This window comes from Mesoplodon mirus (genome assembly GCF_964341445.2).
Source record: "Mesoplodon mirus genome assembly, chromosome: 4".
Taxonomy (NCBI): domain Eukaryota; kingdom Metazoa; phylum Chordata; class Mammalia; order Artiodactyla; family Ziphiidae; genus Mesoplodon; species Mesoplodon mirus.
The window spans coordinates 140,302,672-140,319,672 of record NC_138979.1 but is presented as its reverse complement, the minus strand read 5'-3'; the positions used below and the strand labels follow the sequence as shown (position 1 = coordinate 140,319,672).

The 17,001-nt window shown below is 42.4% G+C and overlaps 1 pseudogene across 1 annotated transcript; it reads left to right on the top strand.

The window, feature by feature from the left end:
• Positions 1 to 7,216: 7,216 nt before the first annotated feature.
• LOC309802920 (NADH dehydrogenase [ubiquinone] 1 beta subcomplex subunit 8, mitochondrial-like) lies at positions 7,217 to 14,675 on the top strand (annotated as a pseudogene). The gene is made up of 3 exons: positions 7,217 to 7,397; positions 12,999 to 13,138; positions 14,156 to 14,675. The product of its transcript is annotated as an NADH dehydrogenase [ubiquinone] 1 beta subcomplex subunit 8, mitochondrial-like (transcript).
• The last annotated feature ends 2,326 nt before the right edge of the window (positions 14,676 to 17,001 follow it).

Sequence of the window (17,001 nt, the reverse complement as noted above, 5' to 3'; positions counted from 1 at the left end):
CCATAGAGTGACTTCTGGATAGTAAACAGGATCACTTCTGGGGGCTGGGACAGGTAGAAAAGTGTGGAGAGGGGATCTGGAAGGCAACCTGAGATCATCTAGCACAGAGGCTCTCTAAATCAGGCCATCGTAGCTGTTTGCAGCCCTCCTACATGCTAGCCTTTATTGGAGCTTGCCTCTTGAGCATATGCTATTCAAGGTTCCAGGGCTCGGGCTGGACAGACAAGGTGATGAGCTACAAAGCAGGGATCTCAAAGGGAGGAGCTGTAATTGAGTATGGAAGCTGGAAGTCAGAGCTGGCTAGAGAAGCAATACCAAGCCAAATCTATGGAATGAGACCATTTGAGGACTGAGTGAAGGAGTTAGAAAGAGAGCCGGAATAAGCAGGATGTAGAGGGCTGGAGTGGTGGGAGTGTCTCATTCAGGAAGGGAGAACAAAGGAGGTGGGTGGTTATAGGTGAGCTCTTACCTGAGCAAGCATCACAGCAGGGTGAAGAGAGGTGCCAGCCTCCTCAGTGAATTATGCCAGGCCAGCCACAACACAACTTTTGTTGACATTCCACTGACTGTTTCCAATCACGACCACAATTCTTAAGTCTCTGTCTCCAGCCCAACCTACCTCTTTCAGCGCTGGACCTGGCTCCTACTTCACCAGGGTGATTGGGGTCATCAGAAGTAGGCTTGCTCAACCTCTCCTCACTACCTCCCTTCCTGTCTTCCCTTCCTCTTGCCTCAGAGAAAAAGTTTTCTTTCTTCATCTCTATGGCTCTCCGAGACTTCCCCTGCATCCTTGATCTCTTTATCCCCCCATTCCCCAAAAGGACTTTGGCATTTCAGTTGTCTTCTCTCTCTAACACTTTCCACTAATGTTCCTTCACATACATTATCCCGAAAAACAAAATCACAGACTGACCACTCTTTTCCAGATGCTGTCTCTTGCTCCTTGCCTCGGGCATCAAAACCCTAGAAAAAAATGGCTCATGGGGGCTTCCCTGGTGGCGCAGTGGTTGAGAGTCCGCCTGCTCAATGCAGGGGACACGGGTTCGTGCCCCGGTCCGGGAAGATCCCACATGCCACGGAGCGGCTGGGCCCGTGAGCCACGGCCGCTGAGCCTGCGCGTCCGGAGCCTGTGCTCCGCATCGGGAGAGGCCACAGCGGTGAGAGGCCCGCGTACCGCAAAAAAAAAAAAAAAAAAAAAAGGCTCATGGTCGCTGCCTCGCAATCCTACCACCTACTCCCTCTTTACTCCTCTGTGTTTTGGCTCCTTTGACATTGCTCCCGAAGTCTCCTGGGGCCAACTAATCAGCCCTTCAAAACCTTTTTCTCAGTCTGGGGTTATGAATTATCTGAGAGATTTATAATTATGAACAACCCTTGCCGCCTTCTTTTTTTTTTTTTTTTTTGTGGTACGCGGGCCTCTCACTGTTGTGGCCTCTCCCGTTGCGGAGCACAGGTTCCGGACGCGCAGGCTCAGCAGCCACGGCTCACGGGCCCAGCCACTCTGCGTCATGTGGGATCTTCCCGGACCGGGGCACGAACCCGTATCCCCTGCATCGGCAGGCGGACTCTCAACCACTGCGTCACCAGGGAAACCCAACCCTTGCGTTCTTGAAACTCCTCCCTTCACATCCATGACCCAGTGTTCTCCTGGACCTCTGCCCACTTCTCCTATAGTCCCTCTCCCTTCTCCAGCAATGTTGGGCCCAGGGTGCAGCTCTGGAATTAGACTTCCTGGGTTCAAATCCTGGCTCAGGCACTTCCTATTTGTCATTGGATCCTGCTGTACCTTGGTTTCCTTGTCTGATAAACAGAAGTGGGAATGGTAGCTCCCCTTTTGAGTTGTATGAGTATTCAATGGTATGATGAATGTAAAGCACTTTGCAGGCTGCCTGGCTTTAATAAGTACTGAGTTAGCTGTCAGCATTTATATCTCTCCTCTCTTGTCTCTGATATATTTTCTTCCACCAGGTGTACGTACATATCATTTCTTGGACTTTCTTTGTGCTTTGCTGATTTTGCTTACACCATTGCCCCTCCCAACTTCAACTATTGAAATCCCTCTGCTTCTTTAAGACCCACTTAAATGCCACCTTCTCTGTGAAACTCTTCCAGGTCACTCAAGCCAAAGCTAATTTTTCCTCCAATGAAATCTCATAGTCTCTTGCTCATTCTCCTGGCATTTTCTGCCTTGTATTATAATTCTATAATTTAGCTTCCTTACAATATTTTAAGTTCTTTGATTGCAAAAGGATACCTAGTATGTGTTGAGTAGTAGGTGGTCACAAAAATGTTAATATGGGGCCATGTATCCTAATCCAGTGAGGAAGGCATTATATTAGATTCAGTGGAAATATCTTTATAAACAATATAGATGATCTCAAGGGAATACTGAACAGAGTTTGCTTACGTGATTCTGAAATAAGACTGCATGGGAAAAGCAAAAGAATGAGCACATGGATTCTTCATATGTTTTTAATGAATATAAAACACTGGGGAAATATATAGAAAACTGGAGGTTGTAACCTCAGAAAAGCTATTTGATTTTAACACACATAAGAATGAAGTGCTGAGCTGAAGTTGTTTAGGAATTAATCAAGTAAAAAAGGAAAATTTATATATTGAGTCCATGCCTATTCTCAGAATCTCAGGAAACTACTGAGAGAGTTTGAATTTGGCTCAATATGAGAGAAGGAAAGAGAGATAATGGTACAAATCTTGCACACAGTGGGTCTTTGTTAAATATGAGTGAACAAATGAGTTAGGAAATGAATCTGTCAGCGTTAAATCTTATTACTTTAAGATCACCATATTCAACAAGAGTAGATTGAATTTAATTTATTTGCCTATGTGGCTTTGACAGTGAGCTCTTTTCACTCTGCAAATATTTGTCACTGATGCACATTTTCTCCTCCATGTTCCCTCTTCTCCTGGATCCTTTCAAGATACTGCCGTAATGAACCTAGAGATGATCATACTAAGTGAAGTAAGTCAGACAAAGACATATATGATATGATATCACTTATATATTGAATCTTAAAAAAAGATACAAATGAACTTACTTATAAAACAGAAATAGACTCACAGACATAGAAAACAAACTGATGGTTACCAAAGGGGAAAAGGCAGGGGGAGTTTGGGATTAACAGATACATGCTATTATATATATAAAAAAAACAAGGACCTACTGTATAGCAGGGAACTATATACAATATCCTTTAGTAACATATAATGGAAAAACATCTGGGAAAGAATATATATATTTATAAATATATATAGCTGAATCACTTTGCTGCACATCTGAAGCTAACACAACGTTGCAAATCAAATGTACTTCAATTAAAAAAAAAAGATACTGCCATAGTTTTCTTCCTACTTTTCTGGCTACATATTCTTAGTTTCTCTTCCTCAGCATTCCATTCTTGGAGTGTGGCTCTTCTCATTTTGCTCTCTATATCCTTTCTACATGATCCATCCATCCATGCCCATGGTTTCAACTCTCTTTCATATGCTGATAACTCTCAAATATGATAACTCTCAGATATGCATTTCCAGGCTCCAGACACACTTATCCAACCAACTATGTGAAGTTGTCACATTTCACTTGTCACATACTGAGCTGAACTCATCCACTTCCACCACCCAGCATGAGACTGAGATACATGAGCCTCTTAGGTAGTTATGAATTTGTCCCTCCATGTCACCCTTTCAATATTGATTGATTGATTGTATAATTTATAACATATAACATATTAGTTTTAGGTGCAACCTAATGATTCGTGTATATTGCAAAATGACCACCACAATAAGTCTAGCTAATATTCTCAACCTTTATTTAGAATAGAGGCTGAGAACTTTTGAGAAGGGCAGAGAAAGAATTGTCAGTGTTCCAAAGCCCCAGCTTCTCTTCTATTTTCCTGACCAAATCAGCTTGGTCCCAAACTTGTATATCCCTTTAAGAAAAGCAAAACCCATGGGGCTAATCAGAACCGCCCTCCTTAGGAGTCAGTCCAGTGAGTTGCCACTTTTACTAGAATGTTCCATTGCAGGGAGTGGAGTCTTACCCGCATCTCAAGTGGCTTATCAGAGTATTCTGTACAACTACATGCAGTAATCTCTTCAGTAGAGGTTCTGACGACACTTTCCTCCATCTTCTTGTATTTCCAGTGATCTTTAGGGCTATAGATAAGTTCTCCAGGAAGCTACCCACCTAGAATAACTCTGCCCTGACTCAAGGCTCACTTTCCTGTAGAATTAGCAATCTAAATAAATGGTACCACATGACGTATTTTCCCAAGCTGGAACACCAGATATCATCCTTATTTCTTCTTTCTCTTACTCAACCACCAAATCAGATCTGCTTCTTAATTTCTAAAATTAGCCCGCTTTCTTATTTCAAATAATGTATCCATTCAGTCTCTTGAATTCTTGTGCAGAGAGTGACCATCTGTGCGTAATGACAGTTCTGTTTCTTTCCTTCCAATAAATATGCCTTGTTATCTTTTCCTCAGACTGCCAATAAAATATTGTGACATAGTGATAGCCAGCATCTTGGTCTTATTTCCTTTTTCAAAGGAAATATTTCTAATGATTCATCATTAAGTATAATGTTTGCTCTAGGTTTTTGGTGGATACTCTTTATTAAGTTAAGGAAGTTCCCATGTATTTCTAGCCTGCTAAGAGATTTTTTAAAAGACTGTGCATCTTTTATCAAATGTTTTTCCTTATATCTTGAGGTGATCATATTTTTGGACCCACATAAATCAGAAAGAATCATTCTTCTCTATTCACTAGGAGGTCGGTCTAGATTTTTCTTTCCTCCTGTTGCTCTTGTCTAGGTTTAGTATCAAGCATTTACTTGCCTCATAACATGAGATGGGCAAGTTGACCCCCTTTTTGACTCATTGGAACAGTTTGAAATGTTGAGATTATGTATGTGTTTCCTAAAGTTTTACTAGAACTCACCTATAAAACTGACTAGATCTAAAGTTTGTTTGTTTGTTTCTTTTTTTTTTTTTGGAGGTAGATTTTAATTCTTGAAAAGCTCTAGGCTATTCAGGGTTTCTTCTTGAGTTTGCTTTGACTAGTTTTTATAGGAATTGCTCCCAAACCCAAGCTTTCAAATTTATAAACATAAAAGTTTTCTTAGTGGCTTTCTCTCTCTGAATGTGACATAATTTACTTCTTTAACTGCTCAGTACTCTTCAAGAGTGTCAAGATCATAAAAGACATGTAAAGGTTAAGGAAATGTCACAGACTGGAGCAGACTGAGGAAAAAAAACAACTAAATGTAATTTGGGGTCCTGGATAGTACCCTGGAACAGAAAAAGATCACTAGTGGAAGAATAGGTGAAATTTGAATAAGGTCTTCAGTTTAGTTAATAGTATTTTACCTATGTTAATTTCTTAGTTTTGGTAATTTTACTATGGTTATGTAACATGGGGAGAAGCTCGGTGGAGGAACTCTTCTATTTTCAGCAACTTTTCTGTAAGTCTAAAATTAGTTTAAAGTAAAAAGTTGAAAAAAGAGATGATTCTGGTAGCTATGTAGAAAGTAGACCAGGGGTGGGGACAGACTGGACACAGTGAAAATAAGTAGCAGTTCAAGAACGGTGGTTTGGAAGAGTAAAGATGGTGGCAGTAAAAATGAGACGCGGTTGATTAATTTTTTCAGCTACCATATCTGTACCTCTGTCTCATTGTTTGTTTCCTAACATTGTTTATTTTACTGTCTCCCTTTTTAAATTAATAAATGTTACTAAAGTTTTATTGACTTAGTAGTCTTTTCAAGGAACTAACTTTTGAAAAAAATCCTTTTAACTCTTTGTTCACTATTACATTCATTTCTGTTCTTTATTTCCTGAATAAATATTTGTTGAACTCTTACTATATCCCAGGCATTTTCTAGGTGCTATAAATAAATCAGTGAATAAAAGTGACCAAGATTCCTGTCATCAAACCCATCAAGTCTTAAATTCAGAGGAGCCCAGCAGCAGTGCATAGTGAGAGGACAATGGTACATCTGGGATCAAGTCCAGGTAGGACCAGAGGGCATGAATAAGCTGTATGAGCAGATAGTCCAGAGCCCCATGTCACCCCACAGTTGCACCAATGCTTCTGCCTCAGCTCATACTTGTGGCCATATGGAGAGATCCTTGTGAGCAGCTAAAGGTGGAGGCATAATCCCAAGCTTGTTTCACAAATGAGTTGGCTTGGAATATTGTGTAAGCTGAAAATTATAGCCACATCAAGAGTCACCTTGAAAGACATTAGAGAGTGAAAATCTTCCCAAGGATGGAATGTGAGAGGTGCACCTGGTCATCTACTTTGTGCTAGAATGGCCTGAGGTGAGGATGCACATAGATTCCTGTTCAGTGGCCAATGTGCTGGCTCTCTGGACAGGAAAGGTACCGGAAAATCTGGTGTAAGATGTATGGATGGACTGATGGGCATAGGCACAAAGTGTGATGATCTTTGTGTCACATGTAATGCCCACCAGAAAGCATCCCCCATGGAAGAGACTCTGAACAATCAAGTAGACAAATTGGCTCAGCCAGATGGCATTAGGCAGACTTCATAATCGGCCACCCCAGAACTGGCTGATGGGCACACGAATGGAGTGGCCACAGTAATCGAGATGAGGGCTACTGACCCGATTTAGCTACTGTGGCCTCTGAAAATCTGACCGGTTAGCAATAGAGACCAGTGCTGAGCACCTGGATATGGTATTCCCTGAGAAGACCAATCAGCCACCTGGTGGCAAGTTAATTACATTAGGCTCCTTTCATCCTGAAAGGATCAGTGATTGGTTTTCACAGGGTTAGATGCTTATTCTAGGCATGCTTTGCCTCGCCTGCCCATAGAGCAAGCCTCAGCCAGCATCCCTATTTGGGGCCTTATAGAATGTCCGATCCACAGGCATAGGATCCCACTCAGCATAGGGGAATCATTTCATAATAAAGAACATATGGGAGTGAACCCATGCCCATGGAATCCGTTGGTTGTATCACAAACCACATTTCCCAGAAGAAGCAGGCCTCAGAGAATTCTGAAACTGTCTTCCAAAGGCACAGCTGAAGAATCAGCTTAGACAGAATACTCTGAGAGGATGGGGCATTATCCTTTAGGATGCAGCATATGTGTTAAATCAGAGACCTCTGTATGGCACTGTGTCCCCATTTGAAATAATATATGGGTTGGGGAACCAAAGGGTGGAAGCATGAGTGAACCCCCCCACCCCATCACTCCCAATGATCCACTGGGAGGTATTGTCCTTCCTGATGCTGGAACTCTGGGATTTGCAGGGTTAGAGATCCTGGTCTCCCAAAGAGGCTCCCCCTTGCCAGGGACTATGGCCACCGTCAAAGCCCTTTGGATTTCTTGTATCCAGGGCCAAGCAGGCAAGGAGAGGTGTTGCTATCTTGGCAGGAAGTGGAGCTGCTGTTACACAGGGGGGCAGGAGGAATACATGTGGAGCTAGATGATCCACTGAGGAGCCTCTGGGTTCTCCCTGGCTCCTTGTTACTTGTGAATGGACACGTGCAGTTACCCCAACCTGAGAAGATGCCTCAGGAATGAAGGTTTGGGTCACACCACCAGGGAAGTCACCAAGACCTGCTAAGGTGATAGCTGAGGGCAAGGGAAATTTTGACTGGATAATGGAGGAAGGAGATGATGAGTACCAGTTATGCCCTGGAAACTACTCCAATAATTTCCTCTCCTCTAAGTTTTCCCTTAAGACTGGAGGCCATGGGAACCATGGAAGAGCTGCTCCCCAAACCTACCTGGAAAAGTAGACCTATGTAGGTTAAAGGGTGGACTGTGGCTGCCATGAGAACAGACCACTCAGATCTCCTGCTGTGGGGAATGTTCCTGACTGACAATTCCTCCGTATCCACCACCACGTTCACACAGAGGCTGTTCCAGCTGTGATGGAGCACAGCTGGGAACTAGTGCAGACCCATTCCTGTAGGGCATGGACTAACTCTAATGGGAAAGTCAAGGACTCCCTATCAGCCTGGTCAGATTTTCTTGGAACTGAGCTGCAGTTTGAGACTCTTCCTACCCAAACCGCCCTCCTTCCTCCTCTGTTTTCATAGGGGTGTCATCATGATCTGAAGCCTCTCTCAGCCTACTCCTGCTTCCTTTATGCTTCACAGCATACAAATCTCTTGCACATCTAATCCCATCTTGGTGTCTGCTTCTTGGTATTTAAGGCCATAAGACTCGGTGAGATGCTCAAGGTTGTGAGTGCAGATAGAAATGGGAAGGGAACTGAACTCTGGGGCTCTCCAGCACTGAGTGAAAGAGAGGGAACATGAACAACAGAGACCAAAAAGAGGTGGCTAGCAAAGTAGAAGAAAAACCAAGAGAATACGGTGTTCTGGAAACCAGGTAAAGAAAGTGTACCCGAGAAAAGGAATGATTGACTATGTCAAGGATGCTGCCAGATTGTGTAAACTAAGGATCAGGGGTTTAGCAAGATGAAGCTGTTGGTGACTTTGACAAGAGCAATTTTAGTGAAGGGTGTGGATGACGCCTGATTGGCCTGGGTTTAAGAGAGAATTGTTCCTGTTGCACAGAAAAACAGAAATGGGGCAGTGGCTGGCAGGAGAACTGAGGTCAAAGAAAGGATTCTTAAGATGTTCAAGATAACAGCATATTAGTGTGCTGATAGGAATGACCCAGTAAGGATAAAACATTGATGACATAAGCAGAAAGTGAAGCACTGCTGGAGTGCTGTTGAGTAGGTGAGAAAGGATGAGGTCACTGAAGGGGGAAGCTCTTCAAAGAGTCTTCGCTCCAACTCCCTGCTTCTCCCAGGCCCACGTCTCGCCTGGGGTCAGTTAAGCTCAAGTCCCTGAAATAGGCCAAAATTTCCCACCCTTTTAACTGAGTGTTGCAGCAGCTGAGGCACTCACCACTTGAATTTTCAGTTCCCTCTTTGTGTTTGTTTTCTAGCGATTTCACTTAGTCTTTTGTGACTTTTGACTATACTTTTAAACTAATTTTAAAACTTTAACCCATCTTATGTTTTTGTACCTGAAATTTTTTCTGGTTATCTCAGTCTGCTATCTTACTGGAAATGGGAATCTCCTGGAGTGAGTTTTTTCTCAAGTGCAGATCTTATTAGGGTACTACTTTGATGGTTTACAGTTACCATAGGAATAAGATCCTGGCTTTTTATGATGACATTTAAAACCTGTTTTTTTCCTCTCTGGTTCCTAGCTGTCCATGTCTTGCAGCCTCAGGAAACACTAAGAGGTCCTAAGACTCACCGTGCTCTCCAGTGTCCCCTTGTCTTTGCATATGTTGCTCTCTTCCCTGGAGAGGCATCCCCCATTCATATGTTTAAAGCTTGCTTACCCTTTAAGATCCATTTTGGGAGCTGATGCCTATGAGGAATGTTTCCAACTCCCCTTATCCCTGAGGCTAGTTTAAATGCCTGTCTCATGTGCTCCCATACCCATAGCTCTGGGAAAGCTTTTCACCCTGAGAATCCTTTTCTATTTATTTCTTGGTTTCCTCTGTCCACCCAGCTCCTGGCTGCCTCTAGTATTCCCAGTGCTTCCACATCCTTGGCATACAATACCTTGGTAAATGTTTGTGTTGGGTGCAATTAGGTTTTCTGTATGGGTCACATTAAGTCTCAAAATAGATTCAAATTGCTGGAGAGGGAAATATATCTTAATAATTTATTTGTATAAAATATATTTTATTGATTGCTAAAGCCTTTATACAGCATTGACATAACTCAGAGAAATAAAGACTGTTAGAATTTCAGATCTGGAAAGAATCTAGAGATTCTTAGAGATTACTTAACTCACCTCCTTTATTCTCTGGATAAAGAAATGTTTCTTTGTACCAGTTTCTGTGTCTATCCACGGTGTATGAGGATGCCTCTGTCTGCTCACACTTTCTCCCTAGAAGGGGTATTTTCAGTGTCTTATATCTTTGATAGTAAATTGAGTACATTTGTATATGTTTGTTGGCAATTTAGCTTTCTTCATTTTTGAAATGTCTGTTCATATCCTTCTCCCAGTTTTAATTGGGATGTTGATATTTTTCATATTTATTTGTAAGTGCATTTTATAACTAAAGATATTAACCCTTTGTTTCTCACATACATTGCAAGAGTTTTTCTAGATTTGTTTAACTTTCTTTAGAGTGTCTTCTTCTGTACCAGTGGTCAAATACATCAGTTATCCTTTTGGGTTTCCAACCTTGGTGCCATTCTATTAAGGACCTTCTTCACTCTAAGATTATAAGACTGTTCTACATTTAACATAGTACATTTTATTATTATTTTTTTTTACATTTCAGATTTTAATCCACCTATTGTTTTTAATGTGACAAAGTAATCTAACTTTACTTTTTCTCACATTGTTTAGTGAATTGGTCCAATGCCCTTCTTCCAATTTTAAATATTACTGATTCAAAATGAAGGCACTGGCAAAGCTTCATTAAGAGCACAGGGCTGGGGGGCAGAGAGGTCTGGATTTGCTTGCTGAGTGCTAGCCCTGCCTCTTTCCTGATGTTGTGAGGTTTTAATGGAGACAGTTTATGTGGGGCACTGGCACCCAAGGGGAGTTTACTAATGTCATCATGTTGGGCACCTTTATGGCTTAGTAGTAGTAGCAATAATGGATTTTTTTTCTTTTTTGGACTCTATTTTATTCTGTTGATCTGTTTGCCAGGATTGTACTGCTTTAATCGTTTGCAGTTTGATAGAGTATTTTATTATCTAATAGGCAAAATCCCTTGTGTGGACTTTAACTTTTTGTAAATAATTTTAAACATCTTTTTTATTGCACATATAACAGTGCTTTTCATTGCTCCCTTTTCTTGTCATTAGTTATTATAAAAGCATCTTAATGTGTTTTAGTATTTTGAGATTTACTACTTAGGATTTTAGTATTCAGAATGTAATTCTAATTCAGAATTTTAAGAAAATATTGCAGACAATGGATTTCAAAGAAAAAGTTGAATGGTTTAGGGTTATTTGGATTGGCTTGATGTATCATGAAGAAGACATTAACTTGTTATTTTCCATTGCTTCTGAGAACCAAATGAGGAAACAGGTTTAAATTGGAACATGGGTTTCAGTTAAACAAAAACAAAGAATTAAAAAAAAAAAAAGTAAGTCTGGCTAGGGAGTGAAGCATACTTCCAAAGAAAATGATGAACACTCTTCCTGGATTTTGGAACATCTGGTTCTCTCTTATTTCTCTCTAGAATCTCGTCCTGTGGAGAGGAAGGGAATGAATTCCTGCTGATTGCTTAAGGGGTTTTCTAACTTTAGGATTACATGAATGTTAACCTTTAATGCAAGCTATCCTGCATTTTGGGGACTTTCCATGCATGTCAGGAACCAAAATGCCACCATTCTCAGCAGAGAGTCTAGTTCAATCATAGTTTTGCACAATAATATACATATCTTAAAACACTTATTTTTCTTTGTTTTAATCAATTTCTCTTGACTTGTCATTAGTATTTCAAGCATACTACTGAATCATTATCTCTCTCTCTTTTTTTTTTTTTTTTTTTTTTTTTTTTTTTACGGTACGCGGGCCTCTCACTGTTGTGGTCTCTCCCGTTGTGGAGCACAGGCTCCGGACACACAGGCTCAGTGGCCATGGCTCACAGGCCCAGCCGCTCTGCGGCATGTGGGATCTTCCCGGACCGGGGCATGAACCCATGTTCCCTGCATCGGCAGGCAGACTTTCAACCACTGTGCCACCAGGGAAGCCCTCTCTCTCTCTCTCTTTTTTTTTTAAAGTCTTTATTGAATTTGTTACAATATTTCTTCTTCTTCTTTTTTTTTTTTTATGTTTTGGTTTTTTGGCCACAAGGCATGTGAGATCTTAGCTCCCCGAACAGGGATCGAACCCGCACTGCCTACATTGGAAGGTGAAGTCTTAACCACTGGACCTCCAGGGAAGTCCCCTGAGTCATTATCTCTTAAAACACGTCTCTTCCCTTGTTTATTTTCTGCACATGCGCTGTGGGACAGGAAGCAGCAGGGAACGATCCCTCAGTGACTACTGTCATTTAGTGCTCTGCAGCTTCTTCTGCTGCGTGGTTTCTTATTTTTTTAATTCACACACACACTCACTTTATTAATGCTCTGCCCAGTCTAAAGCACATTACTGATGCTGCTTTACATTTGAGGAAATAGCAAAATATCACCAGGGAGCTGGAAACAGAGAAATAATGGAGACTTAGGGCATTGCAGTTTCCAGAAATGTCTTAGTTTTCCAGTAACTTCATTGCTTTGGATTAACATCAATCAACCAAATATTTCTAGAGTTAGTCTTATAGTGGGTGCTGTGTGAGATTCAAAAGAAGTTTTTTTTTTTTTTTTGCGGTACGTGGGCCTCTCACTGTTGTCGCCTCTCCCGTTGTGGAGCACAGGCTCCGGATGCACAGACTCAGCGGCCACGGCTCACGGGCCCAGCCGCTCCGCGGTACGCGGGATCCTCCCAGACCGGGGCACGAACCCGTGTCCCCTGCATCAGCAGGCAGACCCTCAACCACTGTGCCACCAGGGAAGCCCCAGAAGTATTTATTTAGTTAGTTATTCATTCATCATTTAGCAAATGTTTATTGAGAGCCACCTGACAGGTGCTGGGGATCTACTGGAAAGAAATTACACATAAAGGTTTTAGTCTAGCCAGGTTGACAGATGTAAGTGTTATGAGTGCTATGAAAAAAAGAAGAGCAGTCAAATTTATTTATTCAGCATACGTTTCTTGACCCACCTCTGCTTCGAGCAAAGCATTAGTGTTACATAAATTGGGAAGTGGATCAGCAGAGGCTTCCTGTGAGAGGAGTTGAGTGCCAGCTGAAATGTAGGGACTTTCTGAAGTCGTAGGTGAATGAGCTGCCTTTGTAGTGTGTGAGCCAGATGTCACCAGGGAGGCACTGGCAGAAATTTCCCTCCTGTCTTCCTACTGCCTGCCACCCTGAGAGCCGCACTTCACATGGACTGCCATTTCAAGCGAAGCAGCAGGAGCAACTATGGAAGCCACCTGAAGCTGGCAGGTGGAGAGGTCATCAGAAGGACCTGCAGTGGCAGTGGAGGGAAAAGGAGGCAGAGAGAGAAATCCTCCCAGCCATGGAAGGTTCTGAACAGGCCCAGGTGAGGGGTAAATGTAGGTCTCTATAGCCATGTTCTTGCTCTGTGCTCTGAAAATGGGAATTTCGATATCTTTTCCAACTTAGGTCTAAACCCTAAATCACATCACGAACCATGCCTTCCATCCCCTCAACCAACCATTCATTCAATCAGCCATCAAACCAATCAGCCAAAACCTCACGTTTCTCACATTGGCTGGCCTTTCTCGTCGAGGTCTTCCTCCATTTCTTTCCCCTTCTGGATGGTTTCCAACCTTGGATGCACATTGGAATTATCTGGGGGGTACTTGAAAATACTGATGCTTGACTTCCATCCCAGAGATTCTGACTTAAATGGTCTGAAATATGGCCTGGGCATCATGATTTTTAAAAGCTCCTGAAGTAACTATAATGTACTAACAAAGTTGAGACTCGTTAGTCTAAAAAAGAATGTGATCAGTGCACCATCTAATTCACTAAAAGAAAGAGAGCACTGCTAATCATGTTCATGTGTTTGTTGGGGAAAAAAAATCACAAGCTTAAATTAGAACCATAGGTTTTTTTTTGTTTTTCTAAATTAATTAATTAATTAATTAATTAATTGAGTTTTGGCTACGTTGGGTCTTTGTTGCTGCACTCAGGCTTTCTCTAGTTGCGGCGAGTAGGGGCTACTGTTCATTGTGGTGTGCGGGCTTCTCGTTGTGGTGGCTTCTCTTGTTGCGAAGCACGGGTTCTAGGCATGCGGGCTTTAGTAGTTGTGTGGCTCACAGGCTCTAGAGTGCAGGCTCAGTAGTTGTGACACATGGGCTTAGTTGCTCTGCGGCATGTGGGATCTTCCTGGACCAGGGCTGGAACCTGTGTCCCCGGCATTGGTAGGCGGATTCTTAACCACTACACCACCAGGGAAGCCCCTGAACCATAGGGTCTTAAATAGACATTTGGTTTAGGACTGTTGTCTATAAAGAGTTTCCAGGGAAGAAGATGAAGATGGCACGGCTGGGGGTTGGTCCTGGGAGACTGAGGGCTGCAGAGGGCAGGCTGAAATGTGGTGTCGTTGGGAGCACAGATAGCCTCCATATTATAAAGGACATGCTCCCAGGGCCCTATCCCAAGACCTCAGAAGAACGGGCAGCTGCAGCCAAGAAGTATAATATGTGGGTGGAAGATTATGAGCCCTGGCTGATGATGGCATGGGGTATGGTGACTACCCAAAGCTCCCTGACAGTTCATGGCAGGAGAGGGATCCATGGTGTGTCTGGGACCACCCAGACTTGAGGTTGAACCAAGTCACTGGGACCTGGACGTGTGCATCAGGAACTGTGTGCACACGTCCCCCATGTCTGCTTCTTGGAATCTCGTGTGTAAGCAGCTCTTCAGCTTCGTGGCCTTCATGTGGTTCATGTTTTGGGTGGGGGAGAATTACCCCACCCACCAACCCGTGCGTGGAACCAAAGCAGCATCCTTATACTAATCTGCACCTGGAAGGGGTCCATGATCCCACCAAAGAGCCTGAGCTGGTGGTTTACTATGAGATCTGGGGAGGCTTTGTGCACCCTAAGTAACTCCCTCATCCTTAGAGACTGAACCTTAATGAAATCCCTAATGAAACAGTGGTGTGGAAAGAAAAAAGAAAAGAAAAAGAATAAAAGAGGTTCTAATCCAACTGTGGAGTTGTCTTGTAGAAACAAATCAAGAAGGAGGCAGTACAGTGTTAAGTCTGTGGTGGTGTCATCGACTGAGTGTTTTTGTCCCCCTTGAATTCATATGTTGAAATCCTAACTCCCAATGTAATGGTAAAAGGAGGTGGGGCCTTTGGGAGGTAACTAGGTCATGAGGGTGGGGGCCTCACGAATGGGATTAGTGCCATTATGAAAGAGACCCCAAAGAGCTCTCTCTCCCTCTTTCTGCTATATGAGGATACAATGAGAAGATGGCAGCCTGAAACCCAGAAGAGGACTCTCACCAGTATCCATTTGGTTTCAGTATCTGCTTATTGTTTAAGCCACCCGGTCTGTAACACTTTTATTTTAGCAGCCCAAGCTGACTAGGACATGTTGTGACAATTAATCAAGGAAGTTGGCATAAGGTAAGGCAAAGAGTTGTAAACAAGCATTATCATGTTGGATTTATCAGGAGAGGGCTTGCCCAGGGTTTTATGAGAAATTTTATGATTTAATCATTTCCTTCATTTGGGCATGTGAACAAAAGATAGCTTAATGCATTGAACAGTGACAGATAGTTCTATGAGGAGTTGATTGCCTTCTTCAGATAGCTGAAGCGTTGTGTGGTAGAATGAAAATTAAATTTATTGTTTGGAGCCAGAGGGAAGAATGAGGATCAAAAAGGAAATGCTACATGGAAGCATATTTACATTCAATATGAGGGGAGAGATGTTATCTTTTCAAAATGCTGCCAAGTAGTGAAATGGGCAGCCCCAAGAGGTAGAGACACTTTTGACTCACGAAATATTCAAAGATTGCAAAATCTTTTATTGGTTATTCTGTTTGTGAGAGATGTGTATATGTTAGAGAGATGGTAGGAAGAGTCATGACATCCACAAGTCAATGTGATGTGAATGCTCCTGTTTAAACATGTACATATGTGTAACACATATTTAACAGTGTAGAACTTAGATTTTTCTTTATTAAAAAAATAAAACCTGAAATGAGAAAAGAGAATGCAGCCAAGGTTGAGGCTTGGATCCTATGAAAGTCAGGACATGGGTAAGGGTCTTTCTTCACATCTCTATTCCTTACACTGCTCAGTGTCACTTGGGAAAAGTGGCCTAGGATAGGGTTGGCAATCTACCATGTACATACAGAGGAGGGGCTTGGGTCAGCCATCAAAAGACTGAGATAAAATGCAGTGTGAACTTGATGTTCTCTAATCTTTCTGTAGCTTTCTCCTGCCTTGCATGAAACCTATTCCTTGGCCCTCGAATCTCCAAACTATCATGCTGCCTTTCTACTGTCCAAACCTGACCCCTACCTTCAGGGTGTCTGCTGCAGAATGCCATCTGCCTCATGTCTGTTACTCAGTCCCTCTCCCTCCAACCTCCTCTCCAAACTTTCCTGTCTGTTGAATCTCCAAAGATAATGATCTGAGAAATTTATATCAATATTAGTGTTTTGAATGGCCACTGGCTCACCTATCCTTCAGAAGCAAGAATGTAAGTGGAGGTAATGTAAGTGGAGGGATATGTGTGGTGGATTTGGAGGGTAGAGGTTGTGCGTGGACCTGGGGAGAACCTTTTTCTTGTCCTCAGTCCTAGGACCAGGCAACCTGGAAGCCCATTTGCAAGACTGCCAAATTTTGATTTGATTTATGGATATAGAGATAAAAAAGTGCTACCCTTCTTAGACAAGGATTTCTTTCTTTTACAAAACCGGGCGAGTTATAGACATTGTTCCTGTGTTATATCAGGAATAATTTCTATGAATAATAACTATGAAAAAATTCCCATAAAAAGTTGTTTTAGCTTGGAAGAGAAAGTAAAAATGGCACATCTTCAGAGTAGCAGAAGAAATATTTGCATTCATAGGAAGGACATCATCTGTTTCCTATTATGAACACTACTCTTGCAACACCCATGGGGCTTAGGGCTTCTCTTAAGAATTTTATTTCAGTGGAATGCCATAAAAGGATGAAACTGGGAGCTTTTTAAAATTTTTTTTTAATTTTAAAATTTTATTTTGGCTGCATTGGGTCTTTGTTGCTGCGTGTGGGCTTTCTCTAGTTGCAGCGAGCGGGGCTACTCTTCATTGCGGTGCGCGGGCTTCTCATTGTGGTGGCTTCTCTTGTTGTGAAGCACAGGTTCTAGGCGTGCGGGCTTCAGTAGTCGTGACTCGTGGGCTCTAGAGCGCAGGCTCAGTAGTTGTGGCGCACGGG